Source organism: Neofelis nebulosa, chromosome 17, assembly GCF_028018385.1.
Source record: "Neofelis nebulosa isolate mNeoNeb1 chromosome 17, mNeoNeb1.pri, whole genome shotgun sequence".
NCBI lineage: Eukaryota > Metazoa > Chordata > Mammalia > Carnivora > Felidae > Neofelis > Neofelis nebulosa.
In genome coordinates, this window is record NC_080798.1 from 59,916,767 (window position 1) to 59,939,992 (window position 23,226).

A 23,226-nucleotide genomic window follows, 5' to 3' on the forward strand; every position below is an offset into this window, starting at 1 on the left:
CCGGGAGAAGCTCACTGGGGAGGGATAAAACCGCTTTCAGGAGTGGTGACCACTGGCCATCCACTCTCCTCCCGCATCACAGTCCGTCTCCATAGGGCTACCAATCCATCCGCGTTCGTGCGTGAGGAGAAACCCATTTGCTACGTCTGCTCTGCTCAGGTGATCTGTTTTTCCCCTCCTAATTCCCTCCGACGTTACTTTTGGTCACGATCTTCCATCCTCTGGGCTGCCACGCACGGCTCCGTGGCCTCCTGCACAGCCCCAAACCGGGCCGCGGGCGCTATAGTAACACTTTCCGAGGATCACGTTGTCTTCTCTGAATTACGTGGTTGGAACCCTGGACGTGCCAACTGTGTCTGAGGGTTTCCAGCCTTGGGCTCTTGGGCCAAAAGCTGCCTTCACTGTGAGCCACTTCCTTCCATCAGAAAGGCATGTGTAAGCCTCGCTCAAACCCAGGAACCAAGATGTAGCCGTGCGGAGGCGGGACGGCCGGCGCCAGGACAGGCAGACTCTCCCGCCAAACAGAGCTGGTGGAGGAGGGCGGTTCACCGACACCCACCCCTTGAGCTGGACCTTCCTGAGGGTTCTGCCATCAGGGTGACCCCGCGTCACCCCCAAGCAGCGCTAATGACACGGAAGAAACCTGCCCGGGAGAGGGCCCTCCGAACCCAGGACACCTGCCCCGTCAGCGTTTCTGGGGGCGCCTGACAAAAACCACAGAGGCAACTCCCTTAGGCTAAGAAGAATGAAAACGAAAATAAGCAAAATGGTAAAAACAAACAAGAAAGCAGAATTGTTATATGAAAAGATGGAGGGGATCCCAGGGCATCCTGCACGGGTGTCCGGACGGTACGCGGTTTAATGCTCTGCTGCTGCATCTTGAAATCCTGTTTTACCTTTGAGCGGCTCAGTCCTGCCGGGGACCTCGGGGACACGGCTCAGAACCAGCCCGGGCCCACCCCCGAGCCGGGCGGAGGAGTCTGGGCTATCTATTCTCCAGTCCCATCCCTCGCCCACTAAGGACCCCCAGCATCTCCGGTGTGCCCTGGCGGGCTGAGAGGGGCCGCCGGGTGGGAAATGTGGGGTCCTTGCAGACGGTCACCAGCACGCCCCGGGAAGGTGAGCATCAAGGGTATGAAGGCAGGGTGGAGGCTACCCAGCCAGCGGGAGCTGCAGAACGAGAGTACGGACGGTGGGTGGTTCCACCCAGCGTAATTCCAGGCAAAACCGTGCCTAGCGGCATCTCTCTCTCGGCAGGCCTGGTGCCGGCACCACCAAGAATCCCGAAGCTCAGGCCATGCCCACATGGCAGCACGCCGTGCGATGATGCCACAACCCTGCTTGGAACTTAGCCGAGAAATGCAAACTCGGCCCCAGCCTCCAAAGCCCAGCTCCCGTGACCTTTGGCCCCTGACCCCGGCCCACCTCCCTCGTTGCACTGCAGCTGTGCTGGCCTTTCCCCACACAGAGTCCCTTTCTCACCTTTGGGCCCTTCTAGAAGCTTTGCCCTCCATCTGCAATGTTCATCCCTCCTTCTCCCCTTCGTGTCTGGGTCCTTGTCACCCTCCAGTACAGCTCAGATGTCACCTGCTCAGAGAGGTTTTCCAGGCTGTGCCAGCTCCCTTCCAGTAATTTCCAGCAGGGTGCCCTGTCCTCTGGGGCCTCGTCACCTCTGATGGCGACGTTTCTTTTCCAATAGTCGATCTTCCCACTCACTTCACATTCCTCCAGACAGGCGCCTCCCCTGCTTCTCTCACCCACACATTCCTGGCGCTGGACACCATGTCCTGAGGCTCAGTATTTGGCAAATGAATAAATAAATTTGGCTTCCTTAAGTCCCTGCTTCAAAGAGAGCCTTTTGCACATCAACAGTCATGCTGTAACAGAAAAACCGTGGACTGGGGGCCCGTGGCAGGAGGCCTGGGGGACAGCTTTCGCCTGTACCAACTTGCATGTGCCCTTGGCTATGCTGCTGAGACCCCATGGGGGGCACACAGGAGGCAGACACAGGACGTGGACACAGGACGCGGACACAGGAGGTGGACACAGGACGCGGACACAGGAGGTGGACACAGGACGCGGACACGGGAGGTGGACACAGGAGGCAGAGACAGGACGTGGACATGGGAGGTGGACACAGGAGGCGGACACAGGATGCGGACACGGGAGGCAGACACAGGAGGCGGACACGGGAGGTGGACACAGGATGCGGACACGGGAGGGGGACACAGGAGGCGGACACAGGACGCAGACATGGGAGGCTGACACAGGACGCAGATACAGGAGGCGGAGACAGGACACGGACACGGGAGGCGGTGACGGGACACGGACACGGGAGGCGGTGACGGGACACGGACACGGGAGGCGGACACGGGATGCAGACACGGGACGTGGACACGGGAGGCGGACACAGGAGGCAGACACGGGAGGCAGACACGGGAGGCAGACACGGGAGGCAGACACAGGAGGTGGACATGGGAGGCGGACACGGGAGGCGGACACAGGAGGCGGACACAGGACGCGGACACAGGAGGCAGACACGGGAGGCGGACACAGGACGCGGACAGGGTAGGCGGACACAGGACACAGACACGGTAGGTAGACACAGGAGGCGGACATGGGACGCGGACACAGTAGGTAGACACAGGAGGCAGAGACAGGACGTGGACATGGGAGGTGGACACAGGAGGCGGACACAGGATGCGGACACAGGAGGCGGACACAGGAGGCAGAGACAGGACGTGGACATGGGAGGTGGACACAGGAGGCGGACACAGGACGCGGACACAGGAGGCAGACACGGGAGGCGGACACAGGACGCGGACAGGGTAGGCGGACACAGGACGCGGACACGGTAGGTAGACACAGGAGGCGGACACGGGACGCGGACACAGTAGGTAGACACAGGAGGCGGACACGAGAGGCGGACACGGGACGTGGACACGGGAGGTGGACACGGGACGCGGACACGGGACGCGGACACGGGACGCGGACACGGGAGGCGGACATGGGACGCGGACACGGGAGGCGGACACGGGACGTGGACATGGGACGCAGACACGGGAGGCGGACACGGGACGTGGACACGGGATGCGGACACAGGAGGCGGACATGAGAGGTGGACACAGGACGCAGACACGGGAGGCAGACACGGGAGGCAGACATGGGACACGGACACGGGAGGCGGACACGGGATGCGGACACAGGAGGCGGACACGGGACGCGGACACGGGAGGCGGACACGGGAGGCGGACACAGGACACAGACACAGGACATGGGAGGTGGACACGGGACGCGGACACGGGAGGCGGACACGGGAGGTGGACACAGGATGCGGACACGGGAGGCGGACATGAGAGGTGGACACAGGACGCGGACACGGGAGGCAGACACGGGAGGCGGACACGGGAGGCGGACACAGGAGGCGGACACAGGACGCGGACACAGGAGGCAGACACGGGAGGCGGACACAGGACGCGGACAGGGTAGGCGGACACAGGACGCGGACACGGTAGGTAGACACAGGAGGTGGACACGGGACGCGGACACAGTAGGTAGACACAGGAGGCGGACACGGGAGGCGGACACGGGACGTGGACACGGGAGGTGGACACGGGACGCGGACACGGGACGCGGACACGGGAGGCGGACATGGGACGCAGACACGGGAGGCGGACACGGGACGTGGACACGGGATGCGGACACAGGAGGCGGACATGAGAGGTGGACACAGGACGCAGACACGGGAGGCAGACACGGGAGGCAGACATGGGACATGGACACGGGAGGCGGACACGGGATGCGGACACAGGAGGCGGACACGGGAGGCGGACACGGGAGGCGGACACAGGACACACACAGGACGTGGGAGGTGGACACGGGACGCGGACACGGGAGGCGGACACGGGAGGTGGACACGGGATGCGGACACGGGAGGCGGACATGAGAGGTGGACACAGGACGCGGACACGGGAGGCAGACACGGGAGGTGGACACGGGAGGCGGACACGGGATGCGGACACAGGAGGCGGACACGGGACACGGACACAGGAGGCGGACACGGGAGGCGGACACAGGATGCAGACACGGGAGGCGGACATGAGAGGTGGACACAGGACGCGGACACGGGAGGCGGACACGGGAGGCGGACACGGGACGCGGACACGGGACGTGGACACAGGACGTGGGAGGCGGACACGGGATGCGGACACGGGAGGCGGACACGGGAGGCGGACACGGGACGTGGACGTGGGACGTGGACACGGGAGGCGGACACGGGACGCGGACACCGCACCACCTGTCCCTCTGTGCTGAACTGACCTGCTGCCCTAGAAGCCCCCAGCACCCACAGTGCCTCCTGCCCAGCAGCAAAGAGGTGGGCAAATCACTTCCAGAACATGGGGGAGCCGGGGCCTCCTCCGTCCCATCCGGGGGCTGCGCCCCCCTCCATCCAGCCCACCTCCGAGGACACCAGGACACATGGACAGGGAGACAGACCGTCTCCTGAAACCGTCCCTCTGGGAGGGCGGGTTCGGCACTGGGAGAGGCAGCTGAGGGAAGGGCAGGAAGCCACTGGAAACAGCCCTGCCCGGCTCCCCGCACGACAGAGACATCCCAGTATCTGTCTTCCCGCTGCCTCTCTCCCCCGGACCCTGGCGCCGGGTTCACGTTTGGCCCTGAAAAATGAGAACAGGCTTGGCCGGGAAGCAGGAGGCAACTGAGCTCTGTAAAGGGGTCCTGAGTTTTTAAACATTAAAACTTGAGAGTAAATCATCAGTGACTCAGAAAAAAAGTTTCTTTCCAATCTGGAGGTTCTTAACCTTTGGGGGAACTCAAGACCCCTTTGGAAGTCTTATAAAACCAATGAGCCCCTTCTCAGAATGTTTTTAAATACATCAAGTGTGCAGGATTACAAAGGAAACAATTATGCTGAAATACAGCGATCAAACTATTTTCAATCGTGATATAGTCACATACGTGCTTTGTCAGGAACACAGATCTCACAGCCTAACGGCTCCTTTAACTCAAAGTAGCCCTGAGCTCAGATTATAGTTGAGCAGCCAAGACCGTCCCATGAGGAGGAAATGTCTGTGATTTTGCTCATGACCAAGTCTCAGACTCTGTCAGCGCTACTGGCTTGTTCCCTTTATCCACAATGGAAGGAAATGCTAAATTTCAGTTAGCAGTTGGGGAAAATAAAGACACGATATTTTTCCATCCAGTCTGTGGGTCCCCTGAGCTCTGTCCACGGACACCTTGGTTGGGGGCCCCAGGGGCCTCATAAGGTTCCTGGATGCCATTTGGGTCCCGCTCACAGAGATAGCAAAGAGCATTTGGCAATGAGTCTTCAGCCATTTTGGGGCTAGCGTTTGCGAAGTGCTAAATATTCAAAATTTCATACTTTTTTTTTTTTTTAAATTAAAAGAATACCTCCGGGAATGGGGAAGAATTTGAACTAGATTTGGTGGTCTGGCCTAGATGCAGGGTACAGGATAAACGTTTCCTCCTCTCTGGCCTCTGTCTTCTGCACGTGTCTTATTTTTAATTGTTGCTAAACTAACATAACAAAAGGAGGGATTCACTGGAGAAAGGTGGCTCAAAGCTTTCATGCCAACACTGTACAAGCTAGCACTGTCTGCATTTTCCACAATGGGTGGAGATCTTATCACATCTTAAATTAAGAGCTACTTAAACAGTCACTGAATTGTACACTTCAAATGGGTGAATCCTGTAGTATGACAATTATATCTCAATAAAAGCTGTTAACTCTTTCAATTCATTAACTAACTAGACACTGGGGACAGACTGGATGTACGTGACAAACTTGGACAACTAGCTAACTGAAGTTAACCAATCGAACACTTAAAAAGAGAGACGCTAGGCCATTCAGGAGATGTAAACATTGTGTGCATACTGGATGAAATCGAGTAGTGACTGCTAAACATTTTGGGTATGATGACACCAAGGCTGTGTCTAACAGAAGAGATCACGAGTGTGTAAGGCATCTCTTCGTTTTATATCTTGCAAGGTGTGCAAATCTACAACTATCTCAACATAAAATTTTTATTTAAAAAATAGGTATGTATCTTTCAGAGACACATACTGACCTAGTGAGAGATGAAAAGATACAGTATCGGGAATTTGTTTCAAAATAAGCCCGGCAGCAGGTGCCTGGGTGGCTCATAGTTAAGCATCTGACTTCAGCTCAGATCACGATCTCACAGTTTGGGAGTTCGAGTCCCACATCTGGTGATCTCGAGCCCCACTTCAGGTGAGCCCCGCTTCTCTCTCTCTCTACCTCTCTCTCTCTCTCTCTGCCCCTCACTCGCTTGCGCCCTCTTTCTCAAAAATAAATAAATAAATAAATAAATAAATAAATAAATAAATAAATAAGCAAGCAAGCAAGCAAGCAAGCAAACAAAGACACAAAGAAACAGACAGCCCCCGCTGGGGCTGGCGGAGCGAGTGCGAGGGCAGAGGAAGTAACGTCAATGCTGGTTGTAGCCACGGTTGGGTAGCAGAGGCTCCCAGAACATCCTCCTACTTTTGCAGACACGTGGAATTGCCTGTAATAAAACATTTTGAAATGCTAACCTTTTTTAATTAACAAAACACTTTAAGTAGCTCTTCTTTTCCTTTAAACTGTCTACTACTGACGGCTCGGAGCCTGGAGCCTGTTTCCGATTCTGTGTCTCCCTCTCTCTCTGCCCCTCCCCCGTTCATGCTCTGTCTCTCTCTGTCCCAAAAATAAATAAAAAATGTTGAAAAAAAAAAAAAAATTTAAAAAAAAAAAACAAAAAAAGGGGCGCCTGGGTGGCGCAGTCGGTTAAGCGTCCGACTTCAGCCAGGTCACGATCTCGCGGTCCGTGAGTTCGAGCCCCGCGTCAGGCTCTGGGCTGACGGCTCGGAGCCTGGAGCCTGTTTCCGATTCTGTGTCTCCCTCTCTCTCTGCCCCTCCCCCGTTCATGCTCTGTCTCTCTCTGTCCCAAAAATAAATAAAAAATGTTGAAAAAAAAAAAAAAATTTAAAAAAAAATAAACTGTCTACTGGCCAAGCCAGAACAATGAAAATCACACAAGGTAATCACGGTTCTAGAAGAATCAAGTTTTGTGTTTTAAAGACTCTGGAAGGAAAGAAGTGATGTGTTTTCCTTTTCTAAGCTGAGGGAATTCTAAGTGACACAACTCTTGTCCTTCCTCCCCCCAACAACATAAATCACCCCACGGGCATAAGGAGGCTGTGGTTCCTGGTACTCTGCTCCCAGGGGGCTGGGCTTCTGGAGCACCCTGGGGGCGGGCAAGGGAGTCCCGGAATCAAGGCCCAGACCCAGGGTCCCAGAACTACCTCGGCTGCCAGAGATCCCTTCCCCACTCTGAGCCTCAGTTTCCCCACTGTCCAACCGAGGAAGTTGGCGCTAGAAGCATTCTCTAGGCTTCTTTCCAGCTAGTTTGCTCTGGGATCACTGGAGCCATGTTTACTCGGGCTCTGGCTGAGCAGGGACTGGGGCCTGCAGGCCGCCCTTCATCACACAGGCTCTGACATGCCCCTCGCCGGGACCCTGGGGAAGTCACAGGCCCCTGCTGCTTCCCAAAACACGCACGTTCCATGCCCCGCCGCGGGCCCAGCATGGAGGGCTGGGTGGAGGCGTCCACACAGTACTCATCCTGACTGCAAAGGGCCAGGCCCAAAGGTGTTTACAGGGTCCCTGCCAGCGAGGACGGAGGGTGTGAGCAGTGAGCCTCTCTCTGGCCTGGCCTCTGGACTTTCCAGCTTCCTCTGGGCCTCACCCCGCTCCACCTCGGGCAGCCCCGAGCATACACTCATCTCCCAGCTGTTCCCTCGCTAGGACTCAGGCAGACACAGACACAGGACCTGGAGGTAACTGGGAGTGACGAGCGCTTCACAGCATCACTGGCCATATGAGGCACGGACCAGGCACGGATCCCCCTGGGAGGCCCTCGACTCTCTCGTGTGGCCCCAATTCACACCCAAGCCCTGTAGCCACTTGGTGACACGGATTCCCTTCTCAAAATCCCCGCAAGGCTCCCACCTTACATTCAGGCGTCCCAACCTACCCCGCCTTTTGGGCTCTGGACACCCTGGTCCCAAACCACCATTTCAACTGGGTCCACACCTCTCGTCAAAGACTCCTCCCTACGGATAGGCATTCTCCAGAGTGGGTTCCATAGGAAAGTGTCCTACAGAATGTCTGTGGGCATCACACCTACTGAAGGACTCCAAGGTCAAATCATTTGGCAAACATGGGGCTAAACAAATCTACCAGTGTTTTCTGTGGGACTTCTCAGTGACTTTACCGTGCCAACAAGCACCATGGGTTTGAACCACCAAGAGGGGCACAGGGATGTCATATTTTCTCTGCTGATTTAACCTTGGGACTTGTTATCACAAGCACCTTGGAGACCAAATACACACTTTGGAGAATGATGCTCTAGCCAGAGTGGTCTCCACCATTACCAGTGTGATCAGGGCTATTGCAATATTCCAGCAACTTGGCTGTTGATTCGTTTGTAGTTTGCAGCTTGTTCCACAATTGAGCCCACTCACCCTGATCTAATACTGTGGCAACTGGTCCTTTCAACTTAAATACAGGACTTTCTACTTATTTGCACTGACATGTCTGAACCCTTATCCTGGTGATCCTGTAATGGTTGTAGCTGGGGCCACACTTATTCTTGAAGTTTACATTTTCTGGCCTTCTGAACTTTCAAGCATTCAAGAAAATGCTGTCAAGCACCCAGTATGTGCAGGACAGGGGCAGAGGCGTCCAGGGGAGAAAGCCTCCCATGTGTGTTCTGCCCAAATGGAGGGGGCCTCTCCCACAGGGTTCCCACCCCACAGCTATCCTAGCCAGCGGGGCCACGGCAGCGAGTTGGAAAACCGGAAGATGGTTCACCAAAGTTCAGAGTCGTTCGTACAAGTACAAAATCAGGCCAAGCAAACAGAGGCGACAGTAAGAGGCCACTACCGTTGTCAGCCACGATGAGCGACCATCGCAGCACAGAGACAGAGCGGAGAAAAGCCGACCCCTGCAGCCAGCTCTGCTGGAAGCCTCCGGTCTGTGGCCACCTACCACGACAGCCCCAGGGCACTCGTACGCACTCTAAGGCAGGTTCAGTCTTCGACGTCCCCCCAACCCTTGATGGGCAAGGCGTGTGGCTTTGGAAACCAGGCAGCACATCCAATTTGGGGGTGGGGTCAGCTAATGGCCATGAGCCACAAGCCTGCAGGGGAGCCCTGGCTCCAGTGGCCGGGGGCTGTGGTCTCAGGGCGGGGGATGAGCAGCTCCGTGGCCAGAAGCTGAATGGGGATTCTGGAAATGAGAGTGGAGCAGAAGGTTAGGATTTCCCCTCGTCCCTGCCTGTCCGGGAAATAGAACCACGAAGCCCAGAGGATGGTGAAAGCAAAGGCATCTTGAGGCCTGCACTGTGCACATGCTGCCACAGACACCCCGCCCCCCCCCCCGCACACAATTCGTGCACACCCTCGGCCACGTGCACCAGCTGCCCACCAGCTGTGCAGACAGACACCAGGGGTCACGGGAGGCCAGGCTGCAAATTCAAACAGAACTGAGTAGGTCTGAGCAGAGACAGCCGCACATGGCTGGGAAGACAGGTTTCAGAACTGAAGTCCAAGCAAACTACTAAAGTAAAATACTAAAGTCCAACCAAACTACTAAAACAAAATAAAATAAACCATTATCTGAAATGTAATTCCAAATCTGCATTCGCTATAATACAATATTATTTTTAGATAATAATCTAAAAAGCGCAGCACCGTGGAGGGGCCCGCACTCACGTGGCAATGAACTGAGGCTTCCTGCCCACAGCCACACGAGAAGCTGTCTCAGAAGCAGACTCCAGCCCTGGTTGGGCCTTCACATGACACAGACACCCTGACGACCATCCCGATTACCATCTCCTGAGAGACCCTGAACCGGAGGCACCAGAGGAGGAGCTGAGCTGCTCCGAATTCCCTTGGAAACTGTGGGAGATGGGAAATGTTTGGGGTTGTATTAAGTGGCTCTGCTTTAGGGATAATTTGTCACGCAGCAATAGATAACCAACACATCTGGCTGCTGCAATGGGGATGGGGGGGGGAGAGGGAGGGCAGTTTTCCCCTTCAGTGCCGGAGATGTGGAATCTCTAGAAAAATCTCAGTTCCACAGACATGCCTGGGGCTCCTTGACCCACAGAAATAGTATGTCGGTGAACATAATATTCTAAACATTGAAAAGAAAATCACCAAGAAACAACAAGTGTTGGTGAGGATGAGGAGAAAGGGGAACCTTCTTGTGCTGTTAGTGGGAATGCAAACCGGGACAGCTGCTCTGTAGAAAAGTGTGGAGGTTCCTCAGACATTTAAAAATAGAACTACCCTATGATCCAGTAATCATACTACTGGGTGTCTACCCGAAGAATACAAAGATACTCATTTGAAGGGATACATGCACCCCAACGTTTACAGCAGCATTATCGACAACAGCCACATTATGGAAGCAGCCTGTGTGCACTGACTAATGAATGGATAAAGAAGATGTGGTGTATAAAGAATGGAATATGACTCAGTCATAAAAAAGAATGAAATCTTGCCATTTGCAACAACACGGAAGTGAAATAAGTCAGAGAAAGACCAATACCATATGATCTCACTCACACATGGAATTTAAGAAACAAATGAGCAACGGGGGGAAAAAAAAGAGAGACAAACCAAGAAGCAGACTCCTAACTCCAGAGAACACACTGATGGTCACCAGAGGGGAGGTGGGGTGGGGGGACAGGGGACACAGGTGATGGGGACAAAGGAGGGCATCTGTCATGGTGATCACCTAGTGCCATTCGGACGTGTTGAATCACTATATTGTAGGCCTGAAACTAATATTACACTATATGTTAACTAGCTGGAATTTAAGTGAAAAAAAATAAATGAATAAAAAGTAAAAAAAATCACCCACTGTTAACGTCAATTTGCTCTTTCAAGTTTGAAGATTTTTTTTTTTTCGTTTCTACACAAAACATTCGCAGCAGGATCCCCTAGAACTCCCTCCGTGTGGATGGAAACAGTGGGGCTGCAGATGTAAAGTGAACCCGAGATCTATTCTGGTGTCCATCAGTGAAGTGAACACAGCCCAGCCCCAAAAGGATTCCATGCTCGGGTGGGCCCATGTTCAAGGAGGAGGCTACCATTAAATGTGGTGCTAATTAGCTCCCTTGTGCGATCGTCCAGGAGTAAGCCGGGATAGAGGGCAAGAGAATTTGGGCTCCACCAGGCAAATATTTAGAACGTGCGCACAAGCATAGCTGTGAAGAACCCAGAGAGAAGCAAACAAGGTGCTAAGTGAGCTGAGGGCCAGGGAAAGGGCCGTCGTTCTGGGCAGGACTGTGTGCGCACAACAGGAGGCCACCAGCAAGCACTGAGCTCCCAACGAGAGCCTCAAGGCCAGAGTGTCCCTTCTCACACTGTCTCCAAGGGGCACTGGGTGCAGGTGCAGAAGCGCAGTCGCAGGGACACGGAGTGAGCACTGCGGTGGGTCTGACGAGAGCATCATCGTCAGCATCGGCGGCCACGCGCCCTCTGCAACCCCGAGAATGGTACTATTATTGTTCCCATTGCCAATGAAGAGACAGGGCACCAGGCCCGTCAAGCGACTGGTCTAAGGTCACACGGCTGGTGAGTCTATTGGAACCAGCATCCACAGCCCCGTGTCTCAGCTACCACGGTGTGCCTTCTGCCACGGTTAGTGAAGCACGTGCCCGCAGGGATTCCCTCTGTATTTCTGTCATACCAGTGCTCACAATTCTGGCACCAAGTCTCTCGCTGTTAAATGTCATGTTACAGCCCATTAAAAAGTCCTCAGGAAAACAGAGGGCTGGAGACTTATGTGCCGTATGGAGTGCACGAAGGATGTTCTGCCTCTCTCCTCCTTCCTCTCTTCTTCTCTGTCTCTGTCTCTGTCTCTGTCTCTGTGTGTGTCTTTCTCCTTCCTTTTCAAACATCAGCTAATCCCACTCAAGGGAAAACAGTCTGCTTGGATGGGAAAGTGGCTGCTGGGCTCACAGCTTCCTGAGCTGCTTCTCACGTGGTTCCCTCCAAGGCAATAGTGCATTCAATGGTCCTTACTTGATTTCTCTCTTTTAACTAGTTTTGAGCAGGTTCAAGTCTTACTTACATGATAGAAAACGCAGAAAGAGCCAAGCACCCAGCAGCAAACTCTCTCCCCACCGGTCCCCAATCACCCCAGTTGTTCCCACCTCCATTCTGGAAAGTCCTTTTCTACCAAAAGGTAGCTGGTCATCCAGGAATAATTCCACATCGAGGTTTTCCCACTTTACGGCGCATCTCAGAGAAGTGAGTCTCCACACGTGAAGAGGGTAGCATGTGGCGGGATGCCACGTTTGTCGCCACCACGGCCACCGTCACCCAGCCCTCCCGAGTCAGGACACAAGGGATGCCCTCTCTCGTCCCAAGCTGCATGTTCCTCCGCTGTGCGGACAGATCATGATTCAACAGTGCTTTCAACTGACGCCCTGGCTGCTTCCCATCCTGTAAGGCTGCAGACGACCACGTGACACCCACGACGTGCACAAATCCAGTCCCGGGATAATAGGCCAAGGGGGATGGCTGAGAATAGGGTGTGCCATCTGTCATTTCCAGAAAAATCTCCCCAGAGAGGCTGGCCCAAGTGTCACCCACCGCAGCACAGCATGACGTGAGGGTCCCTGCGCTCAGATGTATCGCGGGCACTCTCATGAGTGCCTTACCCAGCACCTGCCTCCTCTGCCTCCTCCGTCCAGCACCGCGCAAGCCAAAGGGCTGGCCCTGCCCCATCGCTGCACCTGCGCCAGGTCCTCCCAGGCCCCACTCTGTCCTCAGCACCACCATCGTGCCATGCTGAAGCCTGCGGGCACCAGATGTCTGCAGGGCCTCCTCCGCGGTCCTCTCTCCTTCCCCTCCACCTCCCATTGACCTATCCCGGTCCAGCCTCCCTCCCTCTTGACTGGACCACGCCAGTGCTCAGCACTCCGTCAACAGCGCAGGGCCATGCGGAAGCCTAGAGGGAGAACGGCCAGAGGATCTGTGCAGAAGCAGGCTCAGAACGGGGGCGACCCAGTCCACTGACAGGATCCAAAGGGTCTGCTCACACCCAGTGGGACTGGCTGCAGGGGGAGCAGCCAACTGGGCCGACGAGGTGAGGGGAGCGAGGCCGCTGCCACCCTCGGGGCCACGCAATGTGAGTCAGCGCCTGTGAGTGGGCCCACGTTCGATTTGTGTTCCGGGTGCCTCTCTGGCCTCACTCCGGGCCCCACCCTGGGACCCACGGCCCAGTGAGGTTTGCAGATGGGTGTCAGGGTGTGACGTGGCCCGGCTGCTCTGGGGCGAGCGGTGACAGAGGCTCTTTCTCCTTTTCTGCGTCCCCGAGGCTATGAACTCTGGAAGCCGGACCCTGTTCTTGAGGATCCGAGAAGGACACTGGGGAAGATTCTAGACAAAGAGCCCCTCACAGACTGTCGCATGTGTTTTCTTTAGGGGGTGGAGGAAACATAGGGTCGGGCACTAACAAGGTAATGCGGGTTTGGTCCCCAAGCAGGTGTGCGATCTTGGGCAAGCTGCTTCTGCCCAAGCCTGTTTCCCCAGGGGGAGAAGGGTGGCCACACTAGCTCAGAGGGTCTCCCTGAGCGCCTTGTGTGTCTCCTCAGCCCTGCTCTTCCCTGCTCCCACCCACGAAGGCCGCCTGTCCCCTGGGGCTCACCTCCCATGGCTGCTATGACAAATCACCACAGACCGAATGGCTTCACAACACCCTGCGGTTCTGCAAGCCAGGAGTTCAAAGCAAGTCTCCCTGGGTCAGAGTCAAGGTGTTGACGGGGCTGGTTCCTTCCAGAGGCTCCGGGCAGATCCATTTCCCGCCCCTTCCAGCCCCTCAGCTGGCGGCCACATCCTCCAGTCTCCCCACCCCACCAAATCATTGTCCCTCTCCCTCCATCCATGACACCCATGATTGCATCTGGGTCCTCCAGGATCAGCCCCGTCTCAAGATCCTGAACTCAATCGCATCTGCCAAGTCCTATCGCCAGATGAGGTCACCTCTGGGGGGTCCTCGCACACCCTCCCTCACCGTGGGCTTCAGCGAGCTGTCCTGGAGAAAGGGACCCAAAAGATCTTCCCTAAAACAACCTCCCGGGCCGGGATCCACTCTGCCACGAACGGGCTCGTGCTCTGGGACCACTGCCAGGACCCAAGTCGGTTGAGGTGCAGTCTGGTCATTGCAGTGTGGAGAGAGACACTGGGCCCCTCTCAACCACAGCAGGAATGGGGCTGCTTATTTTCATTATCAGAGAAGCTTGTTCAAGCCTCTGTGTCTCAGAGGGAACCCTCGGGGCAACAGGCCCACTCAGCCCCCACAACAGCCCTCCTTTTCTAGAGGCAGAAACTGGTCTCAGAAGATCTGACACCTTTGGCCTCTTGATTCCCGCCAGGGAGCCTGGGGACCAAGGCAGACAGGAGTCTGCAAGACTGGGCTGCACCAGGGGGCCGAGGGGGACAGCCAGAGAGGACAGCCTCCCTTCCTGGGTCGGAGCTCAGGTCACTCAGGGGTCAGAACCACCCCCATCGCGGCGTTGCTTCACGGCTGCTCCCAGTGGGCCAGCCTCCAGGACAGAGGTGGGCCAAGGCTGAGTTCCAGACCCCACAGGGAGGTCTGCTCTCCCCAACCACCAACCCCAACCCCCGGTGACATGGAGAGTTCACACCCAGCAGGGACCTGGCCCTGAGGCCAGCCCCAGGGACATCTGAGAGCAGGCCAGGGGCTTTCATGCACCCAGGGCCCTCCCGCCAGCCTCGGTGAGCTGTCCCTCCCACATTCCAGGTCCCCTGACCACCAGGACAGCTGCGGGTCAGGAGGTGGCCTCTGAATGCCTGCCTCAGTTTGCCTTTTCGGCCAGTGCCCTTTGTGGCGGTCTTGCTGAACATGCCTCCGAGCATTTCGAGCCCAAATTCGGCCTGTGCCAGAACCAGCTGCACCCCCTGGAAATCCTCTCCCAAGGGTAGGCAAGGACTGCCCTCTCTGCCCTCTGGGGCACCAGCAGCTGACTGTTTACACGCGAGTTGTTGGGGCCTTCACCTCAACTCCAGCACCCTGCCCAGGGAACACGGACAGGGAACACACCAAGTGTGTGACGTGGATGAGACACCAAGGCTGGGGCGAGGTGCCGGTGGAAGCTTCTGGATGCCACACGGTTGCTCCTCCATCTCCCGGACACGGAGCCCGCTCCTCCTCAGCGTCAGCCCATCGGCTCCTGCCGGGCTCAGAGAGCCACAGCCACATCTCTCCAGCCACCTGGGGAGACACAGCAGTGCCATCACCCCCGGCCGGGAAAATCAACCCAGCACCCCAGCCAACAGTGGCTTCTGGGAGCCTGGGCTTCTGAACTTCCATCTCAGAGGGCAGCGCGAGCTGGTCCACGCCATCTCGGGACCAGAGCGCCGGATCCCTCCCAGGCTGATGCATCATCACCATCTCAACTTCCCCGAACAGGGTAACCGACAAACATACGCAAGCACAAAAGCTGGGGCTTCACGCCCACACGCCCTGCTTGAAACGCACTGTCCGCCATCGGGTTTGGTGAAGGAAAGCAGCAGCAGAGGAGAGCCTTTTCACCGCGGAGTCCCAGGTCACCAAAAACAGAACCCAAACCTAATTAAAACACGTGTTGAGATTCTATTTGTTTCTAATGAGTCATCTTGAGACTGGGAAGGAAGAATTCCTCTGGATTCCTCGGTTAGGGACAAGAAAACAGACAAGAACCCCTGGCGAGTATCACCAATGAAAGAGAAGGGAACACAGAAATAAAAAGCGTTGAGGGCAGAAAAGGGAAATCACATCCACAGGGAGATTTTAAGTCTTTACAGAGTCCTACATACAACTTTTATGGTTTTTTCCCCTTCATACAACTTTCTCACTCAAGTTCGAAAGGGTAAATGAAATTGGGAAGTTTACTTAGAAGTATAAATGGCCCCCTCTGGCCGAAGGAGACTTCCTGAGGACCAGACCCTGGACGCGCCCCGTGTGCTTTCGTCACACGGCTGCCACCCCACTGAGCCCCGTGCCGCTGAAGGCAAAGGAGGGTGTATGTCGTATGCCGCAGGCTGCAGGGCCACACACTGCCCTCCGTGTGTGGTTCCCACCCTGGGATCCCCTAATGGGCATTCAGGAAGGCTTCCGGAAGCCTGGGCATGTACTGTGCAGACTTAGGAGCCTATGCGGTTCCCGCAGCTGCTGTAAGAAATGACCACAAACTGTGTGGCTTAAAACATATTTGTCACCCCACAGCCCTGGGGGTCACAGGTCCTAAAGTCACCCCCCAGCTCTGGGGGTCACAGGTCCTAAAGTCAACCCCCAGTTCTGGGGGTCACAGGTCCTAAAGTCACCCCCCAGTTCTGGGGGTCACAGGTCCTAAAGTCACCCACAGCTCTGGGGGCCACAGGTACTAAAGTCACCCACAGCTTTGGGGGCCACAGGTCCTAAAGTCACCCACAGCTCTGGGGGCCACAGGTCCTAAAGTCACTCTCCACCTGTGGAGTCACAAGTCCTAAAGTCACCCCCCAGGTCTGGGGGTCACAGGTCCTAAAGTCATCCACAGCCCTGGGGGTCACAGGTCCTAAAGTCACCCACAGCTCTGGGGGCCACAGGTCCTAAAGTCACTCTCCACCTGTGGGGTCACAAGTCCTAAAGTCACCCCCCAGGTCTGGAGGTCACAGGTCCTAAAGTCTGGGTGTCAACAGCACTGTGCTCCTTCTGGAGCTTGCCCTGCTAGCCTCTAGAGGCGCCCAGGTCCCTCGTTGGCGGTTTCTCCAGCAAGGGCGGCACTCTGACCTGTGCTTCCAGACCCCATCCCCTTCTTTCCTCACCCCCTCCCTCCTTGCAAGGACCCTGTGATCACACTGGTCCCGCCTGGATCATCCAGGATCGTCCCCCATCCCAAGATCCAAAGGGATCACATTTGAGAAGTGCCTTTTACCACGTTAAGTCACATTTTCACAGGCTTTGGGCTTAGGACAGAGACGAGTTCAGGGGCCTTATTGTGTCTATAGCTCAAAGACAACCACACGATTCTTTGGCAGACACACCACAGTCTGCCCAGCTCACTGAAGTGGTCTGGGACAGAGACACGGAAAACCTTTGGGGTAATGACCGGGTGAGCAAAGTGTGGTCTCTACACACAGTGGAGTATCTTTCGGCCTGAAGAAAGGAAATTCTGACACCAGCCACAACATGGATGAACCCTGAGGACATCATCATGCTCAGTGAAATAAGTCTGTCAGAAACAACAAATACTACACGACTCCACTTACTGGAAGAGTCGAGTTCACCAGGACAGACAGTAGACGGTGGATGCCAGGGGCTGGGGACAGGGGCTGGGCGGCCGAGAGGGACGGAGCTCCAGTTTGGGAGGGTGGAAGCCTTCTGGAGGCATATGGCGGGAATGGCCGCACAACACGAGTGTACTTCATGCCCCTGAGCTGCACACTTCAAAATGGCTATCATGGAAAATTGCGTGTTATGTGTGTTTTACCCCCATTTTTTAAAAAAGAAGAACAAAAGGTATTTGGGGAGCAGAGGAACATGGGAGCCCTCCCCGCCTACACCTCCCTGAACCCTCAAGTGCACGAGTTCCTGGCCAGGGCCGGGAGCCCGACTGCAGGGGAATGCCTTGGTCAGAAGCTGGCATGTGGGCCAGCAGCCTGAGCTCTCAGCTACCCTCTGCCACCAACTGTGTGACCTCCAGCAGGTCACTTAAGCGCTCTCGTCTCCACTCTCCCTGTGTGAGAAGAGGTAGAACCACCTGGCAGCCAGTGGTGCTGGTACTTCAGCCAGATTGGTTCCTCTGTGTTCACAAGCTACATCCACACACAGGAGACCCGGGCCCTCCTCCTCTGCAGCCCGCGTTCTCGGTCCCCACACACAGGAGACCCGGGCCCTCCTCCTCTCCAGCCCGCGTTCTCGGTCCCCACACACAGGAGACCCGGGCCCTCCTCCTCTCCAGCCCAGGTTCTCGGTCCCCACACACAGGAGACCCGGGCCCTCCTCCTCTCCAGCCCAGGTTCTCAGTCCCCACACACAGGACACCCGGGCCCTCCTCCTCTCCAGCCCAGGTTCTCGGTCCCCACACACAGGAGACCCGGGCCCTCCTCCTCTCCAGCCCAGGTTCTCAGTCCCCACACACAGGACACCCGGGCCCTCCTCCTCTCCAGCCCGCGTTCTCGGTCCCCACACACAGGAGACCCGGGCCCTCCTCCTCTCCAGCCCAGGTTCTCGGTCCCCACACACAGGAGACCCGAGCCCTCCTCCTCTCCAGCCCGCGTTCTCGGTCCCTTCTCCACCCTGGGTTGCCGCTTCTACATCTGCTACTGCCCCTGGCAGCATCTCGACAGCATCTCGGAGATTCTCTTTTGCTGAACCAGCAGCAAAAGGGCCACATTGTCCTCAACTCCTAAGACAGGCAAACAAACCCACGATGACCCTTGGGAGCACCCCCCCCCCAAAGCCCGTAATGAGCAGGGTGACTTTTCCAGAAACAGCCTGCCTGGCCACCCCCGCTGCTGAGCACAGCAAGCCCCGCCGGCGACACGGGTCACAGTGGCGACATGGGTCCCTAATTCCCATTCACCACAGACTCCAGGAACACACAGATCCCGTGTGGAGGCCAGAGCCCCTCTGGGACACCGGCCGCCAATTCCAGCTCAACCTCAAGGCCCAGGATACCGGGTCAGGCTCCCCACCAGGGCCCCTCTCTCTGGGATCATTGGTCCCGGCAGGCACTAATGTCTCTTTGGGGTGGGAGGGAAAGTCTTCTCCCCTCCCCCAACCCATCCAGGACCTTCTGCCGCTCAGGTGCTCAGAACTCACAGGGAACCAGAGCTCTTGTCTTGTGGTCCATGTCACCGCACAGTATCACTTGGGACCTGTCCCTTGTGGCAACAGCCCTGCACCTCCAAGTTGGGTTTCCTGGAGGAGGAGAGGACTGTGACATCTATTTTTATTGCTTCTGAGCTCCCCCCTCCTCCCCCTCCTGGACGGAGTAACGACTTCAGCTGAACTGAGGCTGCCCTGGCCATCTGGTTCCAGGGGCCCAGCCGCGCCCCTCTCTGGCCTGAACCTAACTTGCAGGTTGGGGAAGTGACTGTCATCGGCCTGTCTGCGAAGGCAGGAGCGGCCCAGGCTCCCTGCCATCCGGGTTGCCCTTACTCGAAGCCACCAACCCACTAGAAGGGCGCAGGGAAGTCTTTCCAGAAAGGCAGAGCTATGCACCCTAGACAAAAGGTGAAAACAGCCCAGATGTCCATCCGCTGAGAAACGGATAAACAAAACGTGGAAATCCGCACAACGGAATACTATTCGTCCACAAAAGGAATGAAGAGCTATTTGGGCCACAACATAGATGGGCCTTGCAAACATCATGTTCGGGGACAGATGCCAGACACAGAGACCATGCATGGCCTGACATGAAGGGTCCGGAGCAGGCAAATCCATGGAGTCAGAACGCCGATTAGTCACGCTTAAGGCTGGGGGTGGGGAGGAAGAAAGGGAAAAGAGGGAGAAAGGGCTTCCTCTGAGGTGATGAAAATGTTCTAAAAGTGGCCGTGGTTATGGTTGCACCTATCCGTGAGTACGCCAAAAACACTAACTCATACCAGTCAAATGAGTGACTGCGTGGTATGTGAATTACAGCTCAAAAGGCTGTTAAAAAAAAAAAAAGGAAAAGAAACAGAAAAGAAGAAGAAGAAAGAAAGAAAGGCAGAGCTGGGGAAACCCAACTTCACCAGGTACCGGCTGTGTGATTGAGGGCAGGTGACTAACCTCTCTGTGCGTTAGCTTTATCCCCAAAAAGAATGCCTATTTAATGCCAACCGTTCTGTTACTCAAGGATTAATTAGAGAAGGTGTGTGAAGACTTAGCAAGGTGTCCAGGGGTCAGGACACAAGCCCCTGTCTCCAGACCCCACGCGTGGACCATACAGAGATCAGCATGTGTGGACAGACCATTTTACTATTGATAAAGCTCACTGGGGAACATGTTCTAGCTCGGCTGGTTTATGGAGAGGCTAATTGCACAGATTCACCCAATGAGCAAAACCACAAGTCCCCTTAGGGTGGGGGTGGGGAGAATCTGTCCCAATATGGGTCCTGGCATGGAGGGCCAGGAAGGGGTGCTTCCTGCTCTGTTGAGTCCCTCAGAGGAGGAGGGGATGTGCCGAGCCTGACCACGAGGAAGATCCAGTGATACATGTCCCCACGGTCTATCAGTATCTTTATGATTGTTATAAAAAACGAAGAACACGGCCAGTGCCTCGCAGGCATCAGATGACCAGTTACTGGCTATTAATGCGTTAACATAATCCCACATTTATATGTGTGTGAGTACTGGGGAAATGCAGAGTTCTGGCCACCAAAGTGCCAGCAGCACATTACTCTGGGAGGTGGGGTTATGGAAGATTTTGTGTTCTTTGTGCTTCCCTGTCCTTCCTGTTATTTCTGGTAAATGCCTATTCTCACATTACGTTAAAGAAACGTCTCTTTGTGGGGTCTGAAGATTTGAGGACATGTTGCCTACCCTCAAAAGCTAAAAACCCTATCGAGGAAAAAGATACTTTAGCGGCGCCTGGGTGGCTCAGTCGGTTAAGCGTCCGACTTCGGCTCAGGTCATGATCTCCTGGTTTGTGGGTTCGAGCCCCACGTCGGGCTCTGTGCTGACAGCTCAGAGCCTGGAGCTGCTTCGGATTCTGTGTCTCCTCCTCTCTCTGTCCCTTCCCCGCTCATGCTCTGTCTGTGTCTCTCAAAAATTAATAAACGTTAAAAATTTCTTTTTTTTTTTTTTTATGAAAAAGATACTTTATAGGGTAAACCATCAGCAAAGGAGCTCGCGTGCGGTTCAAAGTGTGGAAAGGGAACTCGGAGGAGGAAGGGGATCCAGGGCGGGGCTCTGCTGAGCAGGGTCAGGGGGGCGTCTGAGCCCCAGATGAGACAGGTCCTCTTTCCGCGGGCCCACCGCAGCTCCCGCACTTTCCCGGTCCCAAAGCTGGCCTCGAAGCCCGACTGCCAACGTCTCTGACCGCCAACAGCACTTTGACATGTGATGTCGAAGCCTCTGAAGCCCATTTCCAGCCATTCGGAGTCTCCACTGTGGTCCTGCTCGTGTGGCTCTATGGTTTGTTTTCAAATGCCAGTGGTCAAGCTAATTGCTCAGGACCATAGGTGATGGCCACTCGGCGCCCAGCCCTCACCCTGCAGGGGCTGGAGGGCTGGGGACGACTTTTCCACTAATGAGAGCCCCCCACGCACCCACCCCCTACGGGACAGCCTGGGGGCACTGCTCCCTGGGCACTAGTGGGCAGACACGTGGGATTCGGCACTGACAAGCTCCTGCAGCCGCTGCCTGGGGTTCCCGCCAAACACCCACCTTGGGGCTGCGTGGGCTGAGGCCACCCGTGGCGATTCCCCGAGGTTCCTGCGACCTCTTGGTTTGCCACACATCGGCGGCAAACGTGGACATGAGCGACAATGTGACCCTTGCTCCTCTCGTTCTCCAACAGCTTTGAGTGCCCCCGACCCTCTGAATTGAATCTCTGCCTTTCCTGAGTGATACGAAAACGTTTCCACCTGATTCACAGATAACAGAAGATACAGGATGACAGCTCTGATTATTGTCACTGTCCCTCTTTGTGCTGCGTCCCAGCTCACAGAGATAACAAGAGGCACAGCTGGGACTCCAACTGGGGGCCGCCTTCCTCCCTAGCCAGGGCCGGCCTCGTCACTTCGCTGAAACCTCTGTCCAAGCTCTGCATGCACTGGGGCTTCTGCACACAAACCCAGACAACGCAGATGATGCAAGACGCCCAGGAGACACAGCATCACAAGTCGGGTCTCGGGGGACCTGGGAAGAGGCTGTGCATCTTCTGCCTGTTTCACTGGCATCTCCCTGGAGACCCAGAGGTAGGTCGGTCAACAAAGGACAGTGTCCAGCCTCACCTGGGTTTAAGCCAAGCCCGATGGGGCTCATGGAGGCTTGTGTCAATAAGGGAGCTTGAGAATACTAGGACTGGGAAGTCCTTAGCCCATTCCCAGACTGTAATTCCAAAGGTCCCAAGCCAAGCCTTCGGGACTGTCTCACTACTTACGTCGTCTCTGGGGGGGGCGGGGCGGGGCGGGGAAGGGAGGGGATAAGACACTGTCAGGTTTGTACATTTCCAGAGGATGTTGTGACTTAACTGGTTTCTAAAGTAGCTAAACCTTTGTTTAGAATCCACCTCAAGTGGAAGGTCAAAGGGCCTGGCTCAAGTGGGGAGCTGGGGGCTGTTTTCTGTCCTCTGACCTGCTTCTTTAAATCTACTCGGATTTGGTAAGGAAGCAAACCAACTCAAGAAACGAGACTAACGGAGTTCCGGGTTTAGGATTATTATGTTTTAAATTGGTGGAAAATATGTACGTATTTATTTTAGGCCCATTAGAGCCTTGAGACTTTAACATCTAAATTGCCAGGGTTATATGAATTCTCTTTCAAAATCACTGTTAAAACATCTGTAACACGGTTTGGAACCGCCCCCACCACTCCGTCCCTGAGTCTTTTCCTAGTTCATCAGAGCAGATGTGCCTGTTTGGTTCCGCTGACTTTGGGAAGCCCCAGGCAAGACCTTCTCCGCGAGCCACCACGGCAGCCCGGTGCTTCTGCCGACAGTGGGTACTGATCCAAAGACTGGCGAAGGAGCCCCTTTTCGTGGAAACGGTTCAGGGAATGCTGGAACCGCATGATTTATTATGCTAAACATTTCCCCTCGGTAAAAAAATAAATTGTGGTGGAGTAAGGTTTGGAGGGCCAGGCAGGTGGTTCCGAGCGGGGAGCAGGCACAGCCCGGGGCCAGCCAGGGGGCAGAGCCGAGTGGTCCTGCTTTCAAATGTCTTCAGATTTTTCCAAAATGAGAACACGGCAAAGTTTTGAAGGTTCCCTGAAGAGTCCAGAGAGTGGCTGGATCACGTCACGACTGTGGGCTATGTAGGCCACCAACGCCCTGCACACGCGGTCCGCAGGCCCCAGAAGGTCCAGGCGGGGCCACGAGCACAAGAGTGAGCACCTGCACGTCCCATCTGTAGCTGTTTTATTCTGACACCAGGTTCTATGATGGACTTCAGCTGAAAAAAGTTACGTGGGACCAA